The following is an 11,009-nucleotide window of genomic DNA, read 5'->3' as shown; positions in this document are numbered from 1 at the left end:
ACTAAATTCATGTTCTTGATTACCATTTAATTTTGAATTCACAAAATCACAAATTCAAACTCATGAATTTACTCCCCTAGGAGCTCCAATCTGCCAAATTCTAACTAGTTCTTTGAGTTTGGCTTCCATTTCTCAAGCTTTGAGCCAAAATTCATAATTTGAGCCCTTCTCCCTCTCTAGAGCCGTCTCTCTCTCTCTCCCTATAGAGTGCACTTCAGATTTACGCTCAAAAATGGGAAATTTGAGTGTTTATTGGCCTATTTATAGGCTTGCTTAATCATATTGATTAAGACTAAGTAATGGCACTCTAATTAATCGTTTTGAATCTAATTACTTTGATCCGAATCAATTTTCAATTAATTACACTAATCACAATGGCGTAGTCGGCTTCTGTTTCTGTGGCTGATAAGGCCTTCAATTTTCAATTCATAATAGTAAGTTGAACAGATTTTCCTACGCTGAACAGATAAAAATACAATAACACGTATAATCATGTAATTATCACTCAAAACCATATCAGGCATATAATCATGATCATAAATTAAGATCAATTAGCATAACACGGGACAGGGTTATCACAGATTCGATGATCCCCATCACACCTGCCTGCATAATGTTAAAAAATGCGTCTAGTGACTGGACACTAGGGGCAATTTTCAGTACATCTGATCTGGGTCATCAATTGAACAAGGGACATGAACCCAACCTTTCTCTCAATCCGCTCAAAGCCTTTTGTTAGGCACTTTCCCTTGGGTTAGGGCAACTCACCCCCACGATGATTTTAATATGATTCAACTTTCGAATCTCCAATCATGTCAAAACTCTCTTCGGATTGCCATCTTCCCTTTGATTAATACATGTGCTTTGGATTATGCATGCATGATGATACACTTTGGTTAATTTGAACTGCATGATTGGTTGCTCTTGCTCTTGACTATGTTCTGTAGTTTTAATAATAGAGTTTCATCGAGTAAGCTTCCACAGTGTTTTTTAGTTATGTTTCAATAAATTGTGGCAAGTTTCCCCATACTCATTTCATAAGGTACATCCACTCTATGTACTTCTCATTTCACTCTACATACAATACACCCTCTATCGCACTGTCTTGTGCACCTGCACAACACTGTCTTGTGCATTCACCTACACATCATTGTCTTGTGCACCTACATAACGCTGTTTTGTGCATTAACCTACACAACACTATCTCGTGCACTTGCATCGCACTATCTTGTGCATTCACCTCCATTGCACTATCTTGTGCACCCCACATTGTACTATCTTGTGCACTCACTAGCACTGTCTAGTGCACTCACTTACACTATCTTGTGCACCTTCACCCACATATTCCCCCTTCAGTATCTCTAGCATCATCTCATTGCATCATTTGCACAACCACTTTTCAAACTTTCCAGCAGCTTGGTATATGCAGCTCGACCTTTCGTGCTTCTTCCGAAAGACGAAAAGCCCTACAGTTCGGACTCTACTTGTGGTTTTGAATATGATCTTACAAGTGCAATGTGAAATCGATAAACACCAAAGAGTCCAAATTTGACAATTCTTTTTGGAAAATTGATGTTTTGAATAAAAATGCCAAAAATGGACAGCTTTGCCAGATTTTAGAGTCATCACCTAAATATTTTTAGGAAATTTAGGAAACCCAAGACTCGTGCCAAAGGCCATTAGTCTGTCATCACCAAAATGTCTCGGCTCGAGAACTGAGGTACAAGAGGGGAAGGTCATGAATTGAGCACCCCACTAACCCGTTCAAAGATCGGCCTCTACTAATTATGATATGTTTTTTATTTACATTATATGCTCTTGTTTTGATTTATTAGCTATTTTTACTATATGATGCGCACACAAAGTATAGACTAGTTTGCAAGAATTGGAACACTTGATCTCATGTTTTGTTTTGAAATTGTTTTGTGAATTTGCCACTTGAAAAAGTGGGTTTAAAATGGACATTAAGCAAACTATTCCAATTCAAGCAACTAACCTTCATCCACAGGCATTCAAACTACTATTTCATTTAAGCACTTAGCCTCATGGTATTCATGCCTTAACATGGCAACACAAACATTCAATGCACGATGCTAAAACATAAAATTACTCACCTAGTACTTGGAGCGAAAAAAAGCAAAATAATTAGAAAAACATGCATGTTCCTAATTAATGCAATATGACTAATGCAACTCGCACATTATTTTACCAGCGTGGCTATAAGCATGACATATGACTCCATTCAAGACATGCGAGAGAGCACATATTCAAGTAATGAATTTGAACATTTGATACTGGGTTAGGGTGATTAGCCAAACCTTGGATGCATGTAAGACAAATGAATGCGAAAGATGGAGTATGCTAAAAAACATATGATGTTTTTGAACTAACCATCATAAGCAAGTAAAAGGGAGAAAGACGTGGGGTTAGAAGACATACAACTTATTACAACATTGCCCTCATGCAAGAGGGTGTGAATCAAAGTCCGAAAGTCTGAATTAAACTACTTATTACAAAACCGAATGAAATCATTAAAGCATTAACTATATTAGTACAACAAGGGTAACCATGATACGTAAAGTAGCTATTTAACCTAATTAACTACAACAAATAAAAAGAAACAAGGTTAATTATATTAACAATAATTAATTACAGCAATAATAACTAATAATTTAATCATCAAACAAGGATGCATAAGGATACACGATGTTCGCATGCGTAACGTCCAAGAACAGCACTGTCTACCCAAACCAATATGTTTCACCTTCAACAACTTCTTTCTGTTTTCTACAAAAATACACTGCTGACCAAACATTGAGGACCGACTGGCCCTCGATGAAGCCCGGTCGGGCCTAAAGAAGGCCTGTCGTGCCTGAAATTTGTTCAAAACACTGTTTTGTGTCTTTAAGTGAAAATAGTGCAGACAAAGTGTTCTAAAGTCTGTTTTTCCCTCTCACACTTCTCTGTCATGGGAAAGCATCAAGATAAGGTTAGAATTGTTTCCGAAACCATCAATGAGCAAACTGATTAATTGATGATTTCGATGCATAACTTGGACAAAAACAATAAATGAAATGAACAACGACCTCCCCTCCCTCCTATCATGGAGTGAACTCAAAAAGGGAAGTAAAGATGCTTCAAGGTCCATCAAAACATCATGAATTGATGTTAGACAACTCTTGACACAACAGATTCAGCATAACGTCCGGCTAAATCCCAAGTAAGATAACTCATTTTCTTTATGTGAGTTGGTTCATTTTAAGACAAATTCATTAGTCTTTGCCATTCTTTAACCCACTGAGTCCAAGATGATTATTATGTCCACTAAGTGAGAAATATGTCAATTGAGAGGTGATTCTCAACGTGAAAGAGAGATTACATTGTTGGCAATGAACCTCCATAGAGATTAAGCCATTAAGAATAAATCGCTAGTTCACATTTTGAATAACCATCAACCGATTGAAACAATTCTCAAATGAAAGAGATGAATGGTAAGTTGATTATTAAAATGAGGTTCTTAAACAAGGAAATGAATTGAAGAAAATCTTAGAACAGTATACTACAAGCTACGTATGCAAACTTATGAGACAACAACCAAACTAATCAATGCAAGAACTATTTAAACAACTTAAAACAACCCTAAAACAGCCTTCAAATGATGAAAAACAGTGGCTAAAAAAGCGTGAAAAGGGCCTAAAAAAAGCTAAATAACAAAGAGAGGAAACAAGACTAGTAAACAAGAACAAGGAGAGCTGGCTAACCCCTCCACTTTTGAAACCTCAAGGCATGGTTTTTAGCCTTTTTTTAACTTTGAAAATCAGTGTAGAAAATAAAGAAAAAAGAGTGTAAAATTAAGGGTTTGAACTACAGGTAAAGGTGTAGAAAGAGCAAACTCTCTCTACCCTTGGAACTATACCAGGGGTACTTATGTTCAATAATGATTGGACGCATCCTGACTCCCAATGGAATGTCTACCATAGAAGATAGTTGCTAGTACATCAGCAAATCAATTGTTCTCTCTTAGCGGATGGGTAAACGTTAGCTTTTCAAACATCAGAATTAGCAAGTCTAAGACCTGATGGTAAACCTTCATTTTCTCTTCTTTTACCCGCCAATCTCCATTGGCTTGAGACACAACCAAGTTGGAATCCCCGATGATGTCCAACCTTTTTGCCCCTAGTTCTAGGGCGGCTTCTAAACCAGCAATACACGCCTCATATTCTGCTTCATTGTTGGATACTTTGAACCGGAGTTTGAAGGCTAAGGGTATGTGGGACTCATTAGGTGCTCTCAGCAACACACCGATCCCATAACCGTACTAATTGCCAGCTCTGTCAAAATACATCGTCGATATTTTCTTCTCTATTTACAGAATATCTTCATCTGGGAACAAGTACTCCACCGCTTCATCCCCCTCTACTAGGTGATTTTCCTGGAATTTTGCTGCAGCTCTCCCTTTAATTGACTTGCATGTAACATATGTGAGATCAAATTCCGAGAGAAGAAGCAACCAACAGGCTAGCTTACCCATAAGCGCTGGTTTCTCAAAGAGATATTTGGTGGGATCTAATCTTGAAACTAGGATTACGGAGTGAGCTAACAGTTAACACCTTAACTTCCAGGTAGCCCATACCAAGGCTAGACAAGATTTCTCAAGGGGAGTGTAACGGGTCTCGTAATCCAGCATTTTCTTGCTCAAGTAGTAAATGGCTTTCTCCACCTTGGCCTCGGACTCCTAAGAAAACATGCACCCCATGGTTGAATTTGTCACTGACAGGTATAAGATCAGCGATTTTCCTGGTTCTAGTGGTGATAACATAGGTAGATTCTGCAGGTACTGCTTAACCTGTTCAAAAGCGAACATACAACGATTGTCCCATTGGAACTTCTTTCCTTTCTTCAAGAGACTAAATAGTGGTTCACAAGTCAAGGTTAGTTTTGAAATAAACCGCCTTATGAATTGCACTTTACCCAAAAAGCCCCGCACCTCCTTTTCAGCCCTTGGTGGTGGCATTTCTAAGATGGCCTTGATTTTGAAAGGATCTACCTCAATTCCTCTCTCTGTGATTAAGAATCCGAACATTTTCCCTGTTGTTAAGCCGAAAGTTCATTTTTACAGTTTCAACCTCAATCTATACTCTCTGATCCACTAAAAGAATTTCTCCAAGGTGACGTAGTGTCCCTCTCGATCTTTGGACTTGACAATCATACCATCCACATACACCTCAACCTCTTTGTGGTCATGTCTTGCAGAATGATAGTTGCAGCTCTTTGATTAGTGGCCCCAGCATTTTTCAACCCAAACAGCATGACTTGTTAGCAATCGGTGCCCACGGAGTAGTGAAGGTGGTCTTCTCCCTATCCTCAGGTGCCATTATAATCTGGTTATACTTGGAAAATCCATCCATGAACGAGAGCAATGCATGGCCCGCGATCAAGTCTACCAACTCATCAATATGAGGCAATGGAAAATCATCCTTAGGGCTAGCCTAATTCGGATCCCTGAAATTAACACAGACTCTAATTCTGGAATCCTTCAATGGGACTGGAACAATATTGGCCAACCACATTGGATACTAAGACACAAGCAAGAACCCTGCCTCAATCTGTTTGGTAACTTCTTCTTTGATCTTCAAAGCCAAATCTGGGCAAACTTTGCGCAACTTTTGATTAACTAGTCAGGCCTCGGGGTCAAGAGGGATTTGGTGATGTATAATCTCAGGATCGATTCCAGACATTTCTTTATAGGACCACGCGAAAACATCTTTGAAATCTTTTAATAAAGCGAATAAACGCTTGCATTCCTCTGAAGACAACGTGGACCTGATCTGGACCAAGCATGGATCTTCCTCAATACCCACATTAATTGATACAATTTCATCTGTACAGGACTTAATATGCCTCTCCTCCTCATGATCAACCAAAATTTTCAAAACCTAAGGAATTTCTTCCTCTTCGTTTATGTCAAAATTTTGAAAATTAAGATCAGTACAACAAACCAAAGGCACAGGGAAGTTGGCAACATTCACAACATTTCCATTCTAAAATTCTAGATCTTCAGTTATAGCAGACTCGAAAGAAAAGCTAAAAGACGACCTGGACAGGTATTTGGTATTTGGGTTACCACTCGCAGAAGTACCAGACTCAGAGGAACTTGAATCTAATTCCGACTCCATAGACTTACTGGAATCAGATTCAGACTTATTATCCAATTCAGAACTATTGATGATGCCCTGCTCAAACTTCCAGACTAGGTGTGGAGCCTTAGATGCATCCACGATAAGATTGGAGAAATCCACTGCTAGGGTATCCCCGATCATTGAGATAGTAAAACTATCCCCCAAGTTAGTGGTCTCATCTCCAGCAGTAGAACTTGTCAATAAGTCAGCCAGTGCTTTTCCCAACAGCTCCTCCTCTTTGATGTCCAGGTTTACCGTCCTACTTTGATCTGTACTAGTGCTTAGGTCTGCTTGCTCATCCTCTTCGTCTGTTTAAGGTTCCCTTTATTGGGTTGTGGACAAACTCGTACTGCCTTCCAGTCCTCTTTGTTTTCATTCTTTCTCTCAGCTCTTGTCCTTTCATTTTCCAATCTGTAGCGGTAGGTTTGTATCCCAGCCCAAAAGCATGGGGATTATGACTAGTCTTCCTAGCAATAGTACCTCCCTATCTGCCACTTCTGCCTAGTCTTGCCCTGGGCATATGCCCCTGTTTGTTCATCAATTTATGGATTGCACACTCACATAATCTCCATCGCCCTCTGCCATGATGGTTTGGACTAACTGAGCTTCAGCCAGAAAGAAGCTAGAAAGGAACACGTCTTCTTCACTATATATGATTTTAGATAATGGTGCAGTTGTTCCTTGGGAAGGATGGATCGCACAGTTACCGTATATAGTGGCAATCCCGCCTTTGAAGGGGTACTTTACTAACTGATGGATTATTGATGATAGAACCTTGATCTGATGTAGCCAGGGCCTTTCCAGTAGTAGGTTGAATGTGGCCAGAACATCTATTAGATGGAATTCCACCTTATGTTCGGATGGGCCGATTAGGATATGGCTCTTGAACGTTCCCATAACGTCCCGGCTCGTATTGTCATAAGCCCGGACAGCTTGGGTCGTGGGTGTAAAGTCAATCGGCCTCAAACCGATGGCATAGACAGTTCTCACTGGACATACATTGATCGCTGATTCGGTATCTACTAACACCACTGGAATCCACTTTTTTCGACTTTCCAGGGTTAAATACAAGGGACGGTTGTGGTTAGCACCCTCATGAGGCAATTCTTTATCCGTGAAGAATATTACTGGCATAACATCTCCAGAGGTGACCAACGACACCAATTGGTCAGCGGCGGTGTCAATGAGCAGTTTAGTTCGGTTCATTGCTTCGAGCAGGGCTTGTTTATGCTCTCGAGAAGCCAATATCAGTCCCCAAATGAATATGTCGGCCTGAATCTTCTTGAGTTATTTTAAGACCATGTTTTCCTCAACATCCTTTTCTTTTACTTTTTCAGCCTTCTTTCTAAAGGTCTTTGGCTGATCTACCGCTACGAGTTTGAAGTACTGACCGCTTCGGGTCATATAATTGATCTTATCGGTATACAAAGTGTCATCCGGGGTATCAGCTTTCTAACCTTCGTCAGTGTATGCATGACTTAGGTTGCTGTCTTTCCACCACTCTCCCGAAGTCATGACCGGACTGGCATCGAGTTCTATCTAGAGTATATTAACATCACGCGCCCCATCATCATACCATTCTTCTTTCACCACAGCTCGGGTTTCAACATCTCGGTACTTTATGAGTTTCCTTTGCATTCTCTTCCAATCACTAGGTTCCCACTTGATTTTCTTGGCATTTTGAACACCGCTGGTTATGGACTCAACCTCTTCTTTCTCCTTTTTCATTTTTCGTTCCAAAGCTATCTTCATTTGGATCTCCTCTATCCTTTCCCTTTCAAATTGTTCTAGTGCCTGTTCTTTCTCGGTTAGAGGTTCAACATTAGCTTTGCCACTAACAATAATTTCCTCTTCTGTCCCACTCTCTCCTATCTGTTCCTCCACATTAGACTCTTCCTCACTCAACCATCGATTGCTTGTTTCTGGCTAGCTCGGGTCCCACCATTTCATCTGCACAAAGCTTGTATCTTCTTCCTCGAAGAAGTTAAGATCCTCTAGATCGTCTTCCAATTCATCCTGATCTTCCTCTAGGTTTGCTAAGTCATTCAGGCCTTGCTCGGGCCACTCATTCTAATTCTACACCATTTGGTCTTCCCCTATAGCATTGATGCTGAGAAAGTCCGGTAGTATGACCACTGGCTTTGGCTGATCGATGGCCACAATGTATAAATTGGGAACGCACTCCTCTGCGAGCAAGACCCTCTTCTCTATGACACGGGTATCAGACGACCCTGTCTTCAGTGTATTCTTCTCTTTCTCCATTTTTACTACCGTAGGCTTGGATTGGGTTTGTGGTGTTAGATCCATCATGTATATGTCTATGCTTTGTGGAATGACCACCTCTGGTTTTGGTAAGTGGGATGAGGTAATGTATCTGCTAGGGTTGAAGGTGGGTGGTAGTGTATGGATGTGGTTAATATTTTGGGGCGGGGGGACTTGGTTGTGTGCAGGAAGTGGATTGGTTGTTACGTTGGGTTTGGAAGGTGGGGTGATGGCTTTGTTGTCAATGAGATCCTAGATCTCAAGACGTAGATGGTAGCACATGTGTGTGGGATGGTCATTTTGTTGGTGGAAGATAGAATACTGGGTAGGGTCATGTTTGGGCGACAATGGGTTTGGAAGTGGACGATGATCAAGAGGCTTGAGATGCCCCTTTTGTATTAATAGCTTGAGGGTGTGGGTTGGGCTCATATGGAGGGGAGTAAAAACTCTTCGATTTCGGGGTGGATCGGTACTTTATGAAGGTTGTGAAGTTGTGGCAGTAGCAAAGGGATCATCCATCTTGGCCGTTGTGACGACATTGCTGACATCTACTGGCCACGAAATAATGCTACTTGTTCGGTGGATGATATCCTTTTTGAATGCACTCTCAATCTGGACACCCAGCTCATGTAAGGAAGCAAATTTGGACAACGGTGCAGCTATCATCCCCTGTAGCATGTCTGGCTTAAGGTTTTGGACCACTAGTCAGACTTGTTCTCTTTCAATTGACCTATTTGTTGTTCAGGCTGCCTTGGCTCTCCACCGAGCGACAAAATCGATGAATAATTCTTTGGGGTTCTGGGTAGTAGCCTCCAACTCACTAATGGTTACTTCTATCTGGGTGTCATACAAATACTGATTGACAAACGCCTCAGATAGCTCCCCCTAATTCCGTTTTGTAGAGTCCTCCAACTTAGCGTAGCAAATGGCCGCTACATCAGACACGGTTCTCCCAAACAACGAAAGCTTGTGTACCCGAGACAAACCCATGGGCCTCAATACATCTGAAAACAACCAGACATGCACGATTGGATCACTACTCCCATTGAATCTGTCGATGTGAGGCATCTTAAATTTCTCCGGTAATCTGATCGAAGCCTCAATGTATCCATCTTCGATATCTGGAATGGAGTTGAAGCCTTGGGATTTCTTCAATCCTTTCTCAAATCTGGAAATCTTGACTAAGGTCAGATCAATTTTATTGCTATCAAAAGGAAAAATCCCTACAGGAGGTTAAATTGGAGGCCGACAAGTTAGAGCCAGGGGAAACATGTCCTGAGGATCCGGGACTGGTAGATTTTCTACTGGTAGGAGTAGATCCGGGTTTGGCTGAGTAGCCGGGATCGGATGCACGGTTGATGCTAAAGACCCAGATGTGCACCGTAGGTCGGCAATGACTTCATCTTGTGCAACCATCCTCTAGTTTACAGTGTCCATAGTCGTTTGGAAGGCGACTATGGCAGCGAATTCCTTTGCATTTTCTGCTGTGTTCTGTGCCATTGCTAATCTGGGTGAACTAGATCCTGGTGAACTAATTGAGTGAGAACGGGTAGGTGTTTGTGGAGTGCTTTGTACTGATGCTACTGACCGTCTGTTCCTTCTCCGTCGAGTAACTAGAGGAAGCAAGACCAACACGAGCTGACCACCAACAAGGTCTTTAGCTTTACACAGCCTACCAAAGCGGGTCCACACAACTTGGGAAATATCGGGTCTTTCTGAAGCTATGATGGTAAACTACCTAGCAAAAAGAAAGAAGGAAAAACAAAATCAAAATTGGACAACACTTCGGCCCCAATTCACAACAGTCAAAACACATGGCTAAACCATAATCCCCACTAAACTCTGTTCTCAAACTTTATACTGATATGAACCATCCTGTATAGTCTCACTGTAAAAGCACATATCAAGTAAAAAGAACCAAAACACCGCTATGAGGGGGTAGGGTTACCCTGTCCCAGATTTTTGGCATGATCTAGGCTGAACTAATTAAACAATGAGTTTCACAACATCCTGTAAATTGGTGGCATCTTGTCCTAAGTTGGAATAGTCACTATAGCTTCACTATATGCAACTAGGTCGAATGGTCAAAAGGATACCTCAACAAGAATACCTAATATACCTCTCACACCTAACACTGAGAAGTGGAAGGTGGATCAAGCAGTACAACGGTAATCAAGATCCAAGGGTTGTGTTTCCAACATGGCAGAGCCCATGACCAGTCAGCCTTTTGGGCAAGCCTCCGGCAAACTGTCCAGGAATAGCAGTCGGCAAACACAGTGACTTAAGTGCACCAATGCAAATGCAAATGCCAAGATCATATAAGTGTATGTAGGAATTCACATCACGAGTTTCAAGTCAAGTTCTCTAAATCTCAACAGAGTCGCCAGAAACTGTAGCTCGACTTTTCATGCTCCTTTCAAAAGACGACAAGCCCTACAGTTTGAACTCTACTTGTGGTTCTGAATCTAATCTCACAGGTGCAATGTGAAATAGATAAACACCAAAGAGTCCAAATCTAACAATTCTTTTGGGAAAATCAATGTTTTAAATAAAAATTTCAAAAATGGA

The sequence above is a fragment of the Camellia sinensis genome, chromosome 6, assembly GCF_055761805.1.
Source record: "Camellia sinensis isolate YWXY chromosome 6, ASM5576180v1, whole genome shotgun sequence".
NCBI lineage: Eukaryota > Viridiplantae > Streptophyta > Magnoliopsida > Ericales > Theaceae > Camellia > Camellia sinensis.
The sequence above is the reverse complement of the archived record's forward strand: the minus strand, read 5'-3'. Positions refer to the sequence as shown.